General features: G+C 44.4%; 1 protein-coding gene across 2 annotated transcripts in view; it reads left to right on the top strand.

Moving 5' to 3' along the window:
* The first annotated feature begins 12,729 nt into the window (after positions 1 to 12,729).
* SH2D4A (SH2 domain containing 4A) overlaps positions 12,730 to 17,347 on the top strand; it is a 49,463-nt gene continuing 44,845 nt past the window's right edge. For both annotated transcript variants that reach the window (XM_072114245.1, XM_072114251.1), the window contains exon 1: positions 12,730 to 12,864. The gene's annotated coding sequence lies outside the window, so the exon portion shown is untranslated. The remainder of the gene's footprint in view (positions 12,865 to 17,347) is intronic.

A 17,347-nucleotide genomic window follows, 5' to 3' on the forward strand; every position in this document is an offset into this window, starting at 1 on the left:
AGCAGTTCACGCTATGTGGATGCATTTACATGCTCTCATTGTTCCGCATTGTATCGCAGAACTTCTGCCATTAATTGATCGGCGTCCTGCAGCGTACTGGCATACGGTTTTAATGGCTGATAAGGCAGGAGTAATGTGCGGCAAGCAATCTTCAGCGATATGAAATAATGTGAATAAAAACTGTCTATTATTTACTAGTCCCTAAACTCTGGCTATCATAACAAACAGTGTCCCAACACGTGTTTCGGCGGGTCACCCCGGCTTATTCTAGGGGCGGGGGCGGCCGGGCTTGGCCGCTTTTTATGTTGTAAACTGTGACAGCTGGCAAGCCAATCAGAGTAACTGTTGGTTCAGTACTGGGAAACAATGTATCAAGAGTATCTCAATTGTTTATAAATGCTAATAACAGTTTTTTACAATCAGATGATTGTATAGAATTGTTTCTATAACTTGTAAATCTCTTCCTCATCCAAGCCCTTCCCTTTCTTGTTGGACATGTGTCTTTTTTCAACCGTATAAACTATGATACTATGGCACAGTTGTACACTCATATATACATCTATACACTCATACATGCAGTATATACAAACATATAGAGTATATACACACAGTATGTACACATTTATACACACATACAATATATATAAATTATATACACACATAGTATATACACATCAAATTTGCCTACATACTGTATAGTACATATACATTATGTACACACATAGAGGGTTATTTAATATACGCTGGAGCTTGTGTGCCAGAGTATGATAGCCCCACTGGGCATCCAGTGCAGCAGGATATGTATCTGCCAAGGGCCTGCAAGGCTCTTATTTGTACGCCAGCCGCAATGTGAAAAATCGCCACCTGCAACAAGTGGGCAGACGCAAGGACAGGAATGCTCCATGCCAGCCTACTCCTCCGGCGAGTCGTAGAATCCCTGATAAATAACACCCATACTATGTATACCTCATATGCTTAGACATACTGTATGTACAGACCATATATGCACATGCATACAGTATAAACATACAGTATCACACACATACTGCATATAAACACATACATACGGTATATAGACCGCATAGATAGATATTGACAGCATATATTACGTATTCACACACACACAGCATATATACAAACACATACTGCATATATACACACGTGGGGGAGATTTATCATACTCCTGCACTCCCACTTGCACCGCATACATCAAGAGGCTTAGGCCCCTATATGCATCCGGCAAGTGGATACAGTATATACACACAGACATATATCGTATACATATACGTATACGTATGTATATCGTGTACATTGATGCATCATATACACACACACATCATAAACACACATATAACATACACACATATGCATATATACACAAACAGATACATGTAAATATACATAGTTATATATATTATTTTACTTACCTCCTTTACCTCCACAATGTCACATGACCTGAGAAGAGGACGGAGGACGACAGAGGTGAGCCAGGCTAGGCAGCTGCTCATCAGGGACATAGAGGGGTGGGGCTGGGGGCATGGGCGAATCATAATGTATTCATGCCATCTCCCGGGGCACGTCCCTCTTGCTACTGAGCGTAGCCAGCAACAGGTCTCAAGGCCCCGTGCTGCTCATGGAGATAAAAAGACCAGTCTGGCATCGCATGAATACATTATGACCCGGGACTATCCCCAGGCCCATTAACATGTCTGGCCCCGTAGCAGCCTTATTTCTAGTACACCACTATTCAGGAAATCCCTAGCATCAGAATTTCAGCATTTCTATCACAGAATTTATTTTTCAATGGGAAGAGGATGATGCTGACATTGGATGTTACACTCTATGGCCCAGATTTATTAACTGGCTTGCACCAGTTTTCTGTCAGGCTTTGCACATACTTGTTGCACATGTATTTATGATGCATTTCTGACAGTATTGTGTCGCAGATGCAGTTTGCACATAAGTGGGCGTTCCAGTGCACAATTGCTCCATGCACCACATTTATGTTGGCAAGTCCCACAGGAATGTGGCACTCACCCGGGAAACTGAGTACACCAGGCACTTCTGGCGGTTGCAGCGTTAGGCACATTCATGAAGACCAACCTCTGGTCTTCATGAATCTGTTGTGGGGTGAGACAAACTGCAAGTCATAATAAATCTGGGTCTTTATGTTTTTTATTCCTTCTCTTCTCCTGTTGCGGTTGGTAAAGCTACATACCTACCAAAAGGAACTAAGAATGCTTTAATTCACACTTCTTTTTCCCTTCCACCAAAAGAGTGGCTTTACAAACAAGCTGGGTATGAAGTGGAAAGCAGAAGTAATGAAGAAGGTAGCCAGAAGACCACAAGACCCCTTCTACACTTGCGTTGCAGATCACATCAGAGTCTGATCAGGGTGCGCTCAGGGTTTGGTCAGTGAAAAACTGAACTCTGATGAAAAATGTCAATCAGTTTTCAGTCAGAGTTTGTTCAATGTCTCGGACTCAGAACTGAGCTCTATCTTTTCTATGGCAGTTGATCAGTGAAAAACGCATTGCACTTGCATTGGACTTGCATGTGTCTCAGAGTGCAATGCGTTTCTGATGCGTCTCCATAGACTTGTATGGTGCTTTTTCCTCGCGCATGACTTGCAAAAGTAGAGCATGCCGAGATTTAAACGCGCATAAAAAAAACGTGCATGTGTGCATGAAAAAGAATGAGTCTGAAAAAACTCATTGATTACAATGGGTCAGAGTGCAATGCAAGTTCTGCATGTCAAAAGGACTGAGCTCTATCTTTTCTATGGCAGTTGATCAGTGAAAAACGCATTGCACTTGCATTGGACTTGCATGTGTCTCAGAGTGCAATGCGTTTCTGATGCATCTCCATAGACTTGTATGGTGCTTTTTCCTCGCGCATGACTTGCAAAAGTAGAGCATGCCGAGATTTAAACGCGCATAAAAAAAACGTGCATGTGTGCATGAAAAAGAATGAGTCTGAAAAAACTCATTGATTACAATGGGTCAGAGTGCAATGCAAGTTCTGCATGTCAAAAGCAAGCGCAGAACACGCACACGAAAAATGCAAGTGTGAAAGGGGCCTAAGCAGATGGCGAAGGTTCGTATGATTTGCAGGTGTTAGATGCTTTCATTGGCATTTGTAACTTTGTTAAAGGACACCTGTCATCATGTCTCTATTTCTGTCACTTCTAGCTGTTGGAGCAGTTCAGATTTTCTTTATTATGTAAATGAGGTTGGGCACATGGAGAGAGAAAGTGATGTCACTCCTGTTACCCCTCCCCTCTCCTCCCCCTGCTCATGTCTGTGTGTAATGTATAGTAAAGTATTTCTAGTGTAACCCAAATACAATTGTCTGACCACAGCACATTGTCCATAGTTTTAAGTATTTCCTTTGTGTCTTTGATGTGCAACATCCCCCACCGGGGCCTAGCCTTTTCTCAGAGCCTGGAGTCAGCCGGGGCCCGCAGTACCTGAGTGGCTGGCGGTTGCGGCCTAGGCACGCTAGTGTCACGGTGCTTGGTATGGGGAACCAGAGGGCTGTCCTACAGCCTGGCAGGTCTCCAGCAGGGTGGTGTTGGCAAGAAATGATGAGGGAGAGGCTGCTATAGCGGATCTCCCTGGGGCAACCCCTTAATGTCCCGAGTGTGAGTCTCTGGGTGATGGACAGGGTGCCGGTGATGAAGGCAGCCGTATTAGCAGGGACCAGACGGAGACAGAAGTTGAAGAAAACAACTTACAGCTCTTTATTTGAACCGGCAGGAACCGCAGCAACGTGCCTTTAACAGGTAGATGGAGTGCTGAGATGCTTTTGGAGGGAGCCTCAGGAGATAGTTCACCAGCCTGGATGTAGAGGGCAGGCTGGGAGGCAGCTGTGTCCTGGTAGGAAGCTTCAGCTTGTCCTGTGGGGCTTCAGGTATCACCTTTAAAGGTAAGATGATACCCCTTTCTTCACTATACTAACTCTAGTCTTCTTGCTCCACTCTTCAGAGGCAGGGGCTAGGCTCTTCCTGCTCTGGTATGGGCTAGACTGAGATTACTCACTCACTCACTGAGCTATAAGTCTTCCTGATCTGAGCTGAGCTCAGACTAAACTGATCTGATCCCTCTCCGGAGAGAGACTGCTCTGAGATCTGAGACCCAGAACATTCCTGGCCAGGGGGTTTTATTACTTCCCCCCTGGTCAGGTGGTGGCTGCTCCTCCAATCACATCTCAGCTTACAGAGGACAGGATGTAACACAAGACATTGGATGAAAGATTTTACATCATACACAGATTAACTTCTGCCTTGCCAGGCAGGATTCACCACTGCAATATCCCCTATGTCCTGTCAGGACCATGTAGTGTGATGTGGTTACATGCAGGTGGGACGTATTCGCAAACACTCCTTCGCCATTGCATCGGCGAGGGTGTTGCAGATGTATCCCGGGATATGTTTCACCAAGGGTTGGAGAAGGGAATCCAACCATTTGCGTAAGTCGTTGCTGCTGAGCGGTGGATATATATCTGGCACTGCCAGTGTAAATGACATCACCCTGTCGTGAGATGGGGTGACAGACTGGCACTGGCATTCCCCCTCTGACATCACAAGATCAATCTGATTGGTCTGTACAGACTGGCCAATGACAGTGATCAGTGACCGTGGGGGGCAGATCCAAGTATTCCCACAACCTCCAACGCCGCCATTCTGTGCTTGGTGGTGTTGGAGAGTAAAATACTGTTATATGTCCTGTACTGTACAGCAGAGCACTACTACACCCATCATCTACCCCCCCTCCTAGTGTAATCCCAGTGTCTGTGTGATCTCTCATCATCTGAGTGATCACATTTGTGTACTAACCCCCCCATGATCCGTTTTCCAGTGTACTAACCCCCTCCGTCATTTTCCCCATCCCCAAAACAAACTTTTAAGTGCGTTGTTGAAGTACTTGCTTACAGTATACACACTTTTTGGTGCGCCGTGTAAGTAGTACTACTGTGATTGTAGGAGGAGTATTAGGAGCAGAAGTAGGAGTACGGGGAGAGTAGGACGTCCTGACTGCAGAAGTGAATGTCTGGGAAGGAGGCCTCCACCACCTGCCTCCCTCCCCCCATACCCCTCCTAGCAGGCTCTTTTGTGCCACAGGAAGGAGACACTGCTGGAGGGCGGGGGAGGAGCATCGTTGGGGCACTGGCTGTTCCCATTAGTGATGGGAATTACAGCTCTTCTTTGTGAGTTGACTCATTAGGCTAAGCTCACCAAGAAGAGCCGGCTCTTCTGGCTCCTGAGTGGCTTCCTATAAAATATATAAAATAGGGAGCCGCAGGCCATTCAGTCACCCCACACCACACCACTTTTAACCCAATTTTATCAGGTTAAAGGGGGCGTGGTGAGCCATCACCTCCCATCATTCACGCGAATGAGCCGGCTCACCCGTAAAAACTGCTCACAAGAAAATGGCGCAATTGCGGGGTTTTTTGTCAATTGTACTGCAAGTGGAATTTATTTCCACTTTTCCTGTACACAGGAATATTAAATGCTGAGACTACGAAATATAAATTGTACTGCATATAAGGCTGTGTTCACACTGCATTTTTCTTCTCTGTTGTAATGATACAGTGAGAGGATTCACAGTGTATCTTATTCTATACGTTACGGGAGGGGGGGAGGTGACGTCTTTCTGAAGTTCAAGATATTCTGCTACTAAATTGTAGCGATTTTTTAACCTGAAACCATCATGGTTCTCAGGTATCACGTCTCACATATCTGCAGATATCCTGCTACTGATTTACAGTAATGCCCTTACCTGAAACCATCCTCAGAGGCTGTGGCGCAGCAAGTATTTACAGCCTGCCAAAAATCTTCACTGGCGGGCAATCCAGAGGTATCAGCAAGCTCCACCCCCTGCGCGAGTGGCGCAAAGTACCGTGGAGGAGGAGCTGGAGCGTGTGCGGCCGGCAACGAAGAGGGTTAATCGGCCATCTTGGATTTCGGCGCAGGCCTCGTCTGAAGCCTGCCAGCAGCATGCGCCACATCCGGAGTCCCGGCACACGTGTCCTGCGACTGGAGGAGAGCACCGCTGAACATCTCCAAGCCCCTGCTGCCTGCCGGACATCGGGAACGGAGTCCTTCGCGCACCGAAGCTGTCCTGTCACCGCGGCTGGTCCTGAGTGAGTACCACTGGGGAAGTTAAAGGGGGGTAGAGATTTTTTCCGTCGCTAGGTTATTGGCTCACCTCCCAGGGAATAGTGACTGTGTCTTAAGGTGCCCACGTCCCATTTTAGCCATCGCCCATAGCAATGGATATTGTGTAACCCTGCAGACTTCCCTCAGCTAAGCCAGTCATGTCCGCTCAGGACGAAGATACGGGACTGGAGCAGGTCCCGTCCCCTGGTCCCTCCTCAGGGTACCGGAGTATGTTAAGCCCGCCAGAGAGTCCCTTCAGCCCTGCTACAGCCAGTGTCCCCGGCACTCCCACCATTATGCCTCTGACTACGCCATACTATCTGGGGGCCCCCTGGTTGGTTACCCCACTACGAGGGAGAATTGCACACTCTTCCTGAATTCAGAGCAAAGTTGTTAGCTCCCTTCGCCCTGTATCCGCTCACAGAGGAACAGAAAGTGGGCATCCTAACCGGGCAGTTGAAAGCAACATCTCCGGGAAGTCAAGTCTTGGCCCCGAGAACAGCGCCAGAATGTGGTCCAAATTCTCAATAGTCTGCGCAACACCTTTGACAAATGTACTGCCTCAGAATTGAAGCAGAAATTCTTCGGGAAAAGACAGAAGCCTCAAGGGTCCCTCAGAGACTTTGCCCTCTCCCTACAGGAGACATGGAAGGCTATAACCCGTCTTGATCCCAAAGAGGCTGAAACCTCTGACCAAACCCTGAGGGAACAATTCATTAATGGACTTGTTGATAGAAATCAAAGGTGCCAACTAAAGATAATCTCTTCTCAACATGCCCAGGCCTCCTTTCTTGAGTTTAAGGAAATTGCCATTGACATATTAGGGGACCGACTGCCTACTGGACTGCAGAGAGATCCTGAACCCGCAGAAATAGAAGACTCTGCTCTAGCTTGCCATCCAACGCAGCTGACATCACCTACTCCTGCGGCTACGGAAGTTGCTGGTTTAGCAGGACAGGTCCCTAATCTGATGGACACTCTGAGTAAAATACTCGATCGGTTGACCCAATTGGAAGTGACTGTCTCCTCTATAAGGAAGAAACCTCCAGAAGACTCTGTATGATCAGCTACCCCTCGTGCCTCCCTGGCCAAACCGCGCTCAAGGGAAGCGAAGTCGTTAAGCACCTGGAGTCAGAAGGAACCCCGCCAGCGGTGCAGCTACTGCCATAAATACGGGCATGAAGAGGATGGATGTCGTCAGTTAAACAACAAACCCTTGGAGCAAAGGGACGACCCCCAAGGGAAGAACCTTTAAGTCCCCGAGATGCCAACTGGATGCCCAGGTTCGTGGGGACTCGCCCCATGGTTCATGTAACCATCAACGGAGTTACCCTACCGGCCTTAATTGATACCGGCTCTCAAGTGACCACCCTCCGGAGTGCTACTTTCGAGAGATGCAGAGGAGGAGCATCCATAATCCAAACTCCCAAAGGCTTACTTGAACATTATTGCTACGGGCTACTGGGAGCCCACACTAACCATTGGAGACACTGAGTTAACCAGACAGGGTATAGTGGTGACACGAGTGCCCGAAAACGGTAACTTCTCCGCAACTGCTACCCGGAAGTGCTGAAGGCTCTCCACGACTCTCTGCCAACAGTGCCCAACGGTTCCCGGAAGGTAATTCAGGAGACTATGCAGGTTCTGGCGGCGCAACAGAAGTTTGCTGGCCCTAATGGAGAAATCTGCAGACCCGGATCAAAGATCCCCAACCTGTCTGCCTTCAACCTGGGACTGAGATGTCAGTATGGTGCCGAGCCTGCATGGGCGTCCAAGGTCAAGACTACCAGGCGATGGTAGAACCTCTACCAGCTGATGAAGACCTACCCATTCTAGCCGCCAGGAGCCTAGTCACTGTATCCCGAGGACAAGTACCCATTAGACTACTAAATGTGGGAGACTCCCCAGTGGATCTGAGAAAATACCAAGCCATAGCCACCCTCTTCAGCGTCCATCCTGAAGACTTGGTGGAAACCTCTCTGTCTGCCTCCCAACAGTTGGAAGTTAAGCAAAGTGCTGAAGGTGAGCCTGCCGAGCAATCCTGGTGGCTTGAGCTCAATATAGGAGACGACGATTTTACTCCTGCAGACCAAGTACAAGGTGTCCTGGATGTTGTTATGAAGCACCACCAAGCCTTCAGCAAACACCCACTGGATTTTGGGCAGACTACCCTGATCCAACATACCATTCCTACTGGCTCTCATACTCCTATCAAAGATCAATACCGGCCCATTCCTCCAGCCCGCTACCAAGAGGTGAAAAAGCTGGTACAAGAGATGAAGACAGCCAACGTTATCAGGTAGAGTCACAGCCCATGGGCTGCCCCGCTGGTCCTTGTGAAAAAGAAGGATGGAACCCTTCGATTCTGTGTTGACTATAGGAAGATCAACAATATCACCCACAAGGATGCCTATCCGCTGCCTCGAATCGAGGAATCCCTCGCAGCCCTAGGGTCAGCTGCCTACTTCTCTACCCTGGATCTGACCAGTGGCTACTGGCAAGTGGCCATGGCGCTGGAAGACAGAGAGAAGACGACTTTCACCACCCCAATGGGCCTGTTCGAGTTCAACAACATGCCGTTCGGGCTATGCAACGCCCCAGGCACATTTCAACGGCTGATGGAGAGATGTTTAGGTCATCGAAACTTCGAGACCGTCCTGCTATACTTGGACGACATCATCATCTACTCCAAGACCTATGAAGACCACCTCCACCACCTGGCTGAAGTCTTCCAAATCCTGACCCAACATGGGTTGAAGGTCAAGCCATCCAAGTGCCACTTGCTACAACCTAGCGTCAAGTACCTGGGACATGTGGTGAGCACTCATGGAATTGAGCCAGATCCAGCGAAGATTGCAGCTGTCCATGACTGGCCTACCCCGTCAACCATACGGGATGTCAAAAGCTTCCTGGGATTTGCCAGTTATTACAGGCGCTTTATCCCAAAGTTTGCCCAGCTGGCGGCTCCCCTGCAAGAACTCCTAAGGGGCCTGCCAAAAGAGGGCCAACGTTCCCGAGCATCCATTGAATGGACAGCCAAACGAGAAGCTGCCTTCCAGATGCTGCCTTCCAGATATCCCAGCCTCCGGTGTTGGGATATCCGGACTACAGTCTGCCTTTCACCCTATACACCGATGCCAGCAAACAAGGCCTAGGGGCTGTACTATCCCAGCTCCAGAATGGAACTGAAAGGGTCATAGCCTACGCCAGTCGTTCCCTACGAGAACCGGAGCAAAACGACCAGAACTACAGTTCCTTTAAGTTGGAGTTTCTGGAGTTAGTCTGGGCTGTGACAGTAAAGTTCAAGGACTACCTGGCTGCATCCTTCACTGTCTTCAAAGACAATAATCCCTTGGCGCATCTGAACACTGCTCGTCTTGGAGCACTGGAACAACGGTGGGCCTCCAGACTTGCCAACTTCAACTTTACCATCAAGTACCGGGCTGGCAAGACCAATGACAACGCCGACGCTCTGTCCTGTCTCCCTGACCAGTGGGAGGGACCCTCCACGGATGCTCAGTGGGAAGATGTGGGGATGCCAGCGTTCTATGCCCGATTTGTGCACCAAGATGCCCAAAGAGTTTACTCCTTATCGTCAGAGGCAGCGCCAGCTACTCCTCAAGAAGAGTCAGAGCCCCCTGCAGAAAAGGACCTCTGGATGAGTCTTCAGGCTGATAGCCGCGCCATAGGATAAGTGATGGACTATCTCTCTAGTGGGCGAGTGCCTGAAAGAATCCGCCGGAGAAGAGCTGATGGAGAATTGTCTCAATTGTGGCGCCAGAGAAATACTCTGAACTTGCATCAGGGCCTGTTAAAGAGAAGAACTCTGGACCCTATCACTTATGACCGGCTATATCAGATTGTGATTTCCAGGAGGGACGCCAAGATAGTACTGGATATGTACCATGACCGGTTCCAACACTTTGGCGCTCAGAAGACTGAAGCCACCCTCCAAAGGTGCTTCTACTGGGTAAACATGAAGCCCGACATCGAAGCCTGGTGTCGGGAATGCCCTGTCTGCGCCATCGCTCGAGGAGAGCAACACAATCAAAGGGCCCCTCTACATCCCATTGTGAGCCAACGTCCCTTAGAGATCCTGGCATTGGATCATGTGAAGTTGGAGCCCAGCAAATCCGGTCACAATTATGCTCTCACGATCATCGACCACTATACCAAATTTGTGGTTGCAGTACCTGTCAGAGACCTATCTGCAAGGACCACCACAGCGGCCCTGTGGCTGTCCGGACCAGATCCTTACGGACCAAGGAACAGCTTTTGAGTCCCAAGTCTTCCAGGAACTGTGCACTCTATATGGCTGCAAAAAGCTGAGGACCACAGCCTATCATCCCCACGGCAACGGGCTTTGCGAGAAGATGAATCAGACTCTAATCAATTTACAAAAAAGGCATTCGCCTCACTGAAACTCATTTGTCAATTAAAACTTCACTTTTATTGAATCTTTCTAAAAAAAACCATATATATTATCCCAAAATTGGTGTGGACAATTTCCTGTGCAATATTAAAATTATGCAGGCCGTTGTGGAAACTTTATTGTGTGGTATTAGAGTATTTTGTTGACGGTTTAACTGAGGTATCCCGAGATATGCGTGTTATATGAGCGATAGTATCTTAGCGATAGTACCTTAGTCCTAACAGTAGGTGTCAGTCTTGGTCACTGACTTAGCTAGTCTAAAAGAGCCTGAGATTATAACACTGTTATGGTTATTTTGTTAATACAGCGTCAATTTAATTCTTTGTTTGTCTACAGGCTCATGTGTTCCAATACTTGTCGGTACCGCTGTAATTGCTCTATTGACAGTTAACGTCACTGTCAATGAGCACTATATGCTCCACTCCATATATATACACTAAAGTCTCAGGATCTTCTATTTAGTCTCAGTTATAAGTTGCTGTGCCTTTTTGGGCTACATTCATATCTTCCTTGTCGTCATATACTCATTGTTGGTCAAACACACATACACACTTTGCCTGCTATCTAAAATCTAATTTGACACTAACCCCCCCCCCCCCCCCTTGATATGTTTCGCCTCCGTGGCGTCCTCAGGGGTGCAGGGACTAGAGTGTACTCGTGTATGCTCAGCTCCAGATTATAATACTTCTGTTTGTGTCGTCACTGCGACACTCCCCTTACACTTTGCCAATAGGGGATGTTGTTACAGATAGACCAATGGGGTACCTATATTCCGTATTTCTCCCATAGGTAGCCACTTACCCAATAAGGACGTGTCTATACTGGTGCATGCGGGTAGAGTTGGATTCCGCCGAATGTTGGGACCTCGCGCACGCGCAAAGGCCGAAAGTGCAAAGACGCAAGTCATCAGAATCGCGCATGGGACTTCAAAATATTTTCCGATCCTCGGCCCATTGATGAAGCGTTCCCCTTTTATTTTCAATGTAGCTAGACAACCAACTCATAAGAAGACCCAAGGTAATTGTCACATATCTTGATAACATCCACTGACGATATTTAATGACAGTGTAATGGGGTTGTTGTATTGTGATACAAAACCAAGATTTGATTGAGCGATAAATTTGCTAAAAATAATGAAATTGTCCAACTGTTTTATCAACTATCACTGTTTTTTATATGTAATTCTTTACCCATATTGGTGATTATAATTTATTGCAAGTCTATAGAGACCATTTAATGGTTCTCATACAATATTATCTCTCTCACAGTTTATTGTTTATAAATGTGGAGGGACCTCCACCAGGTTAGATCAGTATGTTTCCCAGGTTGGTATATACATCTAAAAAGGACTTCTACCACGAATTAGGGGATCATAATGTAAGTATTTACTCTCTCTTATTCATTATTTGTGAATGTGGAAGACCATCTATCAATTGATATCAATATATTTACTGGTACATGTATTTAAGAGATACCCCAGTTGTCTTTAACAAGAAATTGGAGATCATATTGTGAATGTACCATTGGTCCTCTATGATGGTTTCAGGTAAGGGTATTACTGTAAATCAGTAGCAGGATATCTGCAGATATGTGAGACGTGATACCTGAGAACCATGATGGTTTCAGGTTAAAAAATCACTACAATTTAGTAGCAGAATATCTGCGGATATGTAAGACGTGATGGATGACAGCAGATACCTTAAAAGGGTGACTTTTCCAGGTGATTCACAGAAAGGCGGAGAATGTAAAGCCCTCATTTAGGCCTTTCGGACTTAAGCTTTCCAGTCGCTCTATCCACCGGGCTTCTAATTGAAGTAGTAACTTATCTACATTTCCTTTCCGGGGACCTATTTTGATCTGGTCGATTATGTGTTACATAATCCAAACAGTAAGTGAACATTGGTCACAATAGCAGAACTGAATAATATTTAGGTATGTCTAGGAAAGGGTTACTGTTCTAAATGTGAGTGTTGTTTTGTGTGATAACAAATTATCATGTAATTTGGATACATTGTAATGTAGAACTCTTGGATATGAATACTCTGTGATACCACAGTCATACACAAGATGGTGCTTATGACTAAAACTAAATCATAGGAACTCTCCTGTGTTGTTATCTAGTTCTTTCCTACTTTTAGGTGGAGATATGTAAATTCAGGTTCTTTGTGCCCTGCCCAGCAAGTCTAATGACAGGATTCATGTCTACTTCCTTCAGTCCGGACATTGAATTGTCAGTTACGGAGTTTCCTCACACAACAAAGAAAGTCTGGTGAGTACAACACGTCAATTGTCTTCTTGTTCTTAGTACACTTTATGCATGACCTTTTTCACTCCTCTGATCATACCTCAATTGATTTGTGGTATAACATCTCTACTTTGATATAGTTAATGTAGTTAAATGTACTTTTAATGTAGTTACCATGTGTTGTATATATAAGTACACTCCTTGTAACCACTAACTTTCTTGCAAAGTTGTTAGTTAATGATGTTTTTCCTTGTATCTGAGCAGTTGAGTTATCTTGGCTTCAATCCTAAATAAGTTACTAAGAGATTCTGAGAAAGGCAAGTTGCCTCGCCCATTCTTATGATATGTATAGTTCTAAACTATTGCCAGGGTAATACAGGAATTCTGTTTGTGTTAGAACTTCAGGTTATAGAGGGGTGTTACAAACCAAAAGGTATGTGACTTTAGTAAGCTATTCAAATACTCTAAATTCTCATGCTAATGCTCTGAGACACAGCTACAGATGTACTGGGCAGCAAAACCCCACAGACAACTTGGTACAATAGAAATTCAATAACTGCAAGAATGTTATTGATCCATCTAGAATGCCAACCTAAAATGAATTTAGAGTCCATGGACTCATGAGCCACCCTGCCGTCAGCAGCACTAATTAAATTATATCATCCATTGAACTCTTATTTCACAGTAAATTTTACATGTACTTAGAGTTTTAGGATTTACAGCACTATTACAGATACAGATATATTTGAATAGAATCTGAATCTGGGCAACTATGTGTGTACTAAATGGGTACTGTGCCAGTGTCATCATGTCTCCTGAGTACCCCTTATTAGAAACTGCATTATATAAATAAGATAATACTGAAATCCGCCCTACAGTCCAACTGCGATAAAAACAGAAAAGTAGGCTAAAACTGAGATCACATGTGATGTAAGAAAGACCAAGGGATGAACATCTATTTGGAGAGATTAGAACACAATTCTATAGTATAGGGAGACAGTAAAGACCAAGTATAATATTGTATAATTTAACATTTATTTTAAATATAGTAAAATCCCTTTACACTTGTCACAGCCATGAAATTGGGCAAATTTCAATTGTTCAGAAATAATTAAAGGAAAATATACCCAAAAGGGGGATGAGTTTGAATATATAACTCCCCAATGTGTTTTGAGGTATGTCCTGATAGCAAAGGATATTCTCATCTGGGCATTGGGATTTAATTTATCTTCCTTATACATACATTCTTCAATTGGATGTTATTTTAAAAAATTACCTGTGTAAAGATAATTTACATGCAGCCATGTTGTCACGTAGAAACAAGATTGTGGTCCTTGGATACCACCACTGCTGAAATGATTGCACAAAGAAACAAATAGTTTTTGCATATGATATGTCCGGGAGTTACTGCGTGTCTCACGGCCATAGTGATCGCTGAATCCAGGTGGTCAGGCAGTGCTCAATAGAGCATGTCTGGCCAGGGTGCAGGGGTGGTCGTATCCAAGGACAGCTATTTAGTTTCTAAGGCACAGCATGTCTATATTTATGGGAAGTTATATTCATACAGGAACATAAAATCCAATTGAAAACATGTATGTATATGATAGATTAAATAAATTAAATGTGAATGTGCAGATGAAAATACCCCTTTAAATTTGGCAACTGTCAAATTGCAAGTCTTTTTTTTAAATTGGGATATTCTAAAATTTATTTAAAGACAAGGGATTTGGAAATTTTATTCCTTGACAGATACTCAGATTACTGATGCTTTTGTGTTGGCCAAAAGTCATCGGGTTGGATGAATATTGGGCAGCAGGAATATTGAGACATTCCATGTGGCGACACTTGGTTCAATGATGTTAAAGCAAACTTTTCACCACACTAACCCCTCCAAACCTACAAACAGTAGGTTATATGTATGTCCCCTAGAGGTGTTTTAGTATAATTCTAGAGTGCAGCATGAATGAAAAATCATCTTTCATTCTTTTGTAGGATGCAGTCAGACAGTTAGGTAACCCACCTCCTGGAGTCAGGTAACCATGCCTCATACAGTCAGTCTGCTCTGATCACTCCATGCATCTGGCAACACATTTGTTTGGGAATCTATCTGGAGATCTAGAAGGCAGGGCTGGACCAGATGCATTGCCTGGGCAAAGCAGACTGACTGCAAGAGGTGGAGTTACCTGACTACAGGAGGGGGGGTTACCTGACTGTCTGACTGCATCTTACAAAAGAATAAAATATGATTTTTTATTTATGCTGCATCCTAGAAATATGCTAAAACACATCCATGGGACATATTACAGAAGGAGGTACTGTTTGTAGGTTTGAAGGGATTAGTGTTGTGACAGGTTGGCTTTGAGTAGCCCTGAACTGAGAAATTTCCTTAAACATCTCCATTGAATATGTAATAAAAAACACTTTTTGGAAGAAAATAAAGTCACTCTTTAATCACAGTACCTATCCTGTATTGTGGCTAGAACAGAAATGTTGAATAGAATTTAGCATTAGGGAGCTGTCATGGTAGTTTAACAATTATATAAAACTCAAAATGCTGCATTCTGTCTTTAGGCTTGGCTTGTATTTAAAGGCTTGTATTTTGTAGAGACATCATTAACATGAAACACATTTTTTTGGGAATCTCAAGAATTTGGCAAAAGTCTCTTACTCAGTAGAGATGTGGAACTTGTTTATCCTCACTGTAATTTCCTGGTTAGTACTTAAAAGGAAATACATGGAGACTTTAGAAAAGTTGCTACGATCATGGATAATTTATATAGGTTTTACAAGGTTTTAATACATTTTAAAAATGTTAATCTTTTGTATGAAAAAATCCTCATTTTTGCCATATTCTCATACCAATGACTTTTTCATACTTAAAGGGAACCTGTCACCAGGGACCTCATTTTCACTAAATATAGGTTCCAGTAGCCCATTACACCTGCATTGCAAATCTGCCTTTCTGCCTTTTATATTGTAATCCAAATGCTTATAATTGTGTGTTATAACTTACCTTGCACCCTGACAAAATCATGGGGTAGTCAGATGGGCTGGGCTTTGGTTTGGATGCATTTCAAAAAACAACATGTGCTTTGTCTGTGTTACTCACTCCTCAGAGCTTGGCCCCCACCTTTGTGCCCCTGTACAGCTCCTCCTCCTGCTCCTTCTCAGAGGTCACAGCCTGTTGAGATGACATCAGTGGGGGAGGGACAGAGCTGTACAGGAGCACAAAGATGGAGGCAGGCTGCAGTTCAGACAAGGCACATGTTGTTTTCTGAAATGCAACCAAACTACTCCAGGATTTTGTCGGGATGCAAGAGAAAGTTTTAACACACAATTATATAGTAATGCAAATGCTTAGAAAAGGTAGAGAGACATATTTGCACTACAGGTGTCATAGTGTTAGTGTGTTGTCTGCACACTAACACATAAAAAGCTGATAGGACAGCCCCCCTACTGAATCTTTCCCACAAATTGATTTTAACTGATAAAAACTGAGTGAATTATAAATCTATCCTGGTGTATATGCTGCTGCAGATTACATTACTGCAGATTTAAGACATATCATATGAGGCCTTTGCTCTCTGAACTAAAATATGGTACTAAATTGGAGTAAATACATCTTTTGAAAGGTCACAGAAATCTAGGAGAACAAGCTTCTTTTGTTCATTTGGATCATGTTGCATTCCATTTGTAATTTTTTAGTATTACCCCAGTAGAATCTGTTTCCTTTCTGGTATATTGTCAACGTATTCTTCATTTTATAGGTTTGGTTATATTTGAGTGGATAATCCCTCACCAATTTCACACTTGAGGGTGGCTTTTGCCATTGTACTATGTCATTGAGAGTAACAGTTCTCTTATACAAATGAGAACCAGATTTTAACCCCTTCCCGACATCATACTACTACTGTGCAGCATCTGGTCGGGTGTATGGAGAACCATCTCCATACAGGATGGGTGTTACTCCCACTGTTAAAACCTGCACTCTGTGTTTACCCTTTAAAGCCTGTAACTCTTTAAAGCATGTAACACACGGTTGTTCATGGGCATCACTCCCCCATTAACACATTGTAACAAATCATGTAAAGCATACTGTAGTCTTTCAGAATATGTTAGTCAAGCTAGGGTTAAAGTACTGAAGTGGGTCTGAAAAATAGTAAAAGAAAAGAAAAATATATAAAGGTCAAATCACCCCCCCCCCCTTTCCCTAGAATTCATATAAAAATAAACAGAAAAAATGTGGCGCACGTCAGTTGTAAATGTGGCGCCAACTCCGGCTAAGCGCTTTAGGTGCACATTTTTTCTGTCTTGTCAGAGTGTCACAGTGCAGCCGTAACACAAAACTGGCGCAGAGACTTTATAAATACATGTGCAAGCAGTTTGCACATGAAGTTTGCACAGTTTCTTTCTAATGCAAAGTCAAACAGAAAACTGGTGCAAAAACTTCAATAAATGTGGGCCAATATCTTTCTATATTGTCCAAAAATATGTATTTTATGAATTT

Source organism: Engystomops pustulosus, chromosome 1 (assembly GCF_040894005.1).
Source record: "Engystomops pustulosus chromosome 1, aEngPut4.maternal, whole genome shotgun sequence".
NCBI classification, from domain to species: domain Eukaryota; kingdom Metazoa; phylum Chordata; class Amphibia; order Anura; family Leptodactylidae; genus Engystomops; species Engystomops pustulosus.